The following is a 3,738-nucleotide window of genomic DNA, read 5'->3' as shown; positions in this document are numbered from 1 at the left end:
CTCCATAAAGCAAAGATGGAGCTGCCAAAGAATTTTTTTAGCAAATGCCCCAAATAATGCTAAGATTATAAGAAGAAGAGTCTTGAAAATGAAATGGAATTAGTAAGGCAGGGAAAGACCAAGGGACAGCTACAACACTTCTGTATTTTTGTAATGTGTTTTGTCCATCCCCACTAATGTGGTCATTCTGACACATGAGAAAGCAGAGTGGGCACTGGATTAGAAGAATCAGGGCAGTGGCCAAGATTAATTACAGCTACTATCAAGGAAAGGTTAACCCCCAAAGCAGAAGATAAGTCACTCACAAACCCTAGAAAACTGGCTGGTTGGACACAGAAAGAAAAGAAAAGCTTCCCCATACTATTATAGAAGCCGGATTTCCTATAATTACAGTTTTCACTATTAAAAATCATCAAATATTAGAGTAAAATGAACACAGAAAGTATCAAAAGTCAACAGAAGAATTAACTCCGGAGGAAAAATGTATGCACACAACAAAAGACTTCTCAGTAATTATAATTAGTAGTTCCCCAAATATTCTACAGAGTATGACATCCATAAAGAATCAGAGTTCTTAAAAATCAAATACATGATTGATCCACAAAGAAGCATACAAGAACCTCATCTCAGGAAATGGGCTGAGTAGAATAGACCATGACTTGAAGCTCAAATTTGTTGGCTGTCATCTCAATATGACAATGTAAAGAGTTACAGAATTAAAAAGTATGAGGGAAAAGTGAATAAGCTAATAAGCATGGAGGACAGATCAAGGAATACCAAGATCTCTCTATTAGAAATCTCAAAAAGAAAAGAGAGAGCAGATGGAAGACAGAAAATAAGAAATAAGAAAAGAAAATTTGCATGATTTGAAGAAAAATATCAGCCATCAAGTGCCATGCCAGAGAGAGAGAGAGAGAGAGAGAGAGAGAGAGAGAGAAGGAGGGAGAGAGAGTCCTGTATTTAACTCTATACAGGTGACTTTTCTAAAGTCCAAAGATAAAGAAAAAAAAACATAAAAGTTTTAGGAAGGAAAAAATAGGAACACATAGGAAAGAAAAGAGTCTACCTCACTATGTCTCTCATTGTTTATATGGACTATTACAAAATAATGTCTTCAAAGTTCTAAAGGAAAATAATTTTGAACTAGAATTCCATGCAGAAGTTACAATTTCAGAAATATAAGGACTCAGAAAGGTTGTCACATTAAAAAAACTTTCTAAAATAATTACTTTGAGCTGGATGTAGTGGTGTATAATTGTATCCCCAGCTACTCAAGAGGCTGAAACAGGAGGATCACTTGAACTCAGTGGTTCAAAACCAGCCTGGGCAACATAGCAAGACCTTGTCTCAAAAAAATAAAAGTTACTTGAAGACATGTTCCTCTGAAATCAGAGAAAGAGGGAAATAGGATAAAAAATGGTGAACAAAGATATAAAAGTATTTATAATGTGTTTGTAGACAAGCTATATTGTCAATAAAGTATTCTTAAGAAAGGTGACATATAATATAAAAATAATCTGGAGCTAAAATTCTGGGTGATTTTAATAAAACATGGAAGGTGATAAAGAAAGGGGGTAGGTAAAGATGCTAAGGGTCTTGTTTTGTTTAGAAAGTGATAACTATTGACAGTGATTCTCAGCATTGACAGGAAGATTTTGAAATGTTTATTAATAAATTAATAAAAGTGAACATATAATCTTCAACCACTAAAGGAAAAGAAAGAACAGATAAACTCAATTAATACTGAGAATTTAAGAGAAAACTTAGTTTAGAAGAAAATATTACAGAGAACAAAAATTGCATGAGTAGGGGCTAGGGTTGTAGCTCAACAGTAGAGCACTTGCCTCACATGAGGCACTGGGTTCGATCCTCAGCACCACATCAAAATGAATAAATAAAATAAAGCTATTGTGTTCATCTACAACTAAAAAAAATTTAAAAATTGCATGAGTAACTAAACACATCAATGATAAAAATGGGTCAAACCCTTAAATTATTTTTGTTTTGTTTTGTACCAGGAATTGGACTCTGGGGCACCTAATCACTGAGCAACATTCCCAGCCCTTTTTCTTTTGAGACAGGGTCTCACTAAGTTGCCGAGGCTATCTTTGAACTTCTGATCCTCCTTTGATCCTCCTGCCTCAGCCTCCCAAGCTGCTTGCATTACAACTGTGCACCATCAAGCCTGGCTAGGTTGGTTTTTTTAAAAGTTCAGGCTACAAGCTATTTACAAAAGCCATACATGCTATGCCAGGCATGGTAGCACACACCTTTAATCCAATTGGCTTTAGAGACTGAGGGAGGAGGATCAAGAGTTCAAAGCCAGCCTCAGCAATTTAGTGAGACACTATACAATTCAGTGACACCCTGTCTCTAAATAAAATACAAAAAGGGGATGGGAATGTGGCTAAGTGGTTAAGCACCCCTGGGTTCAATCCCCAGTACAAAAGAAGAAAGAAGAAAGAAGAAGAAAGAAGAAAGAAAGAAAGAAAGAAAGAAAGAAAGAAAGAAAGAAAGAAAGAAAGAAAGAGAAAGAAAGCAAGCTATGCATGCCTAAATACTCCAGAAAAGGATTTGAATTTATTTATTGCTATTGGAGATTGAGCTCACAGATGTTTTACCACTAAGCTACATCCCTAGTCCTTTTTATTTTTTATTTTGAGACAGGATCTTGCAAAGTTTCCTAGGGTTTCACTAAGTTGCTGAGGCTGACCTGGAACTTGCAATCCTCCGGTCTCAGCTTCCCAAATCGTTGGGATTATAGGCATGAGGCACCATGCTTGGTGGAATTTGGATTTATAACTGGGTAATGAGAAAATTGCTTTAAGCTAAAGTTCAGAAGGATTTGATGGCAAAAAACAATCTGAATAGACATTTCCTCGGAGTTTTAAGAGAAGTGGTGGAGGTAGGGGATAAAGCACAGCCTCAGGACAGGGACACACATAGAAACATACTGGGAAACACAGAGGACTCTGGTGGAATAGATTCCTTTAAATGAGGAGACACCAAAAACCATTATCAGAGAATATTCAGAACTTTACTTTCCTAGGAAATGATAAATGAGTATTAATGGATACACTTCTGGTAGTAGATGACTTTGTTTCTATTGTAAATTATTTTGATATGATTTTAAAGCAAGTCACAACTGACAGCAGGCTTCTATTTTCACCTTTAGGAAAAGCTTTATAAGGCTATTAATAAACCACAAATAATACCTGCCTTAGAGGTCTACATTATTCAATCAAGGTAATCTTTCAATGAAAGCCACATTATGAGGAACATTAGTTGACCAGTTGCATCTTAGAATCTGTGTAATAATAAGTGCGCTGTACCAGGTGTGGTTGGACCAGAATAATTTCCCAAACCATTGTTGAGATTTATTCATCCACATTTCTAGAGAAGCACCTCAAGTCCCAGTTTGCAACTCAGACCAGACCACAGGAAGATGAATAGATGCAGGAGCTCCAGGGATTGCCCTCACAAATGGCATGACTTGGAGGCCTTCTTGAATTCTGTAAAACCAACTCACTTCAGTGGTCACCAATTAACTTGGGCAAACCCACATTTACTCAGGTTTCTCCCATCAATGATGCTTAATATCTGTGAAGACTATACAACCTCGACTCTTAGGATAAGCAAGTGCATGTGGATTCTATGCACATACTAGCCACTTGTCAGTTCTAAAGTGTGATTTTTGTCTTTATGGTATGTCTTCTAAATGGTTCTGGAGACTTGTTC

This window comes from Spermophilus citellus (assembly GCF_964194105.1).
Source record: "Spermophilus citellus genome assembly, chromosome: 16".
Classification (NCBI taxonomy): domain Eukaryota; kingdom Metazoa; phylum Chordata; class Mammalia; order Rodentia; family Sciuridae; genus Spermophilus; species Spermophilus citellus.
The sequence above is the reverse complement of the archived record's forward strand: the minus strand, read 5'-3'. Positions refer to the sequence as shown.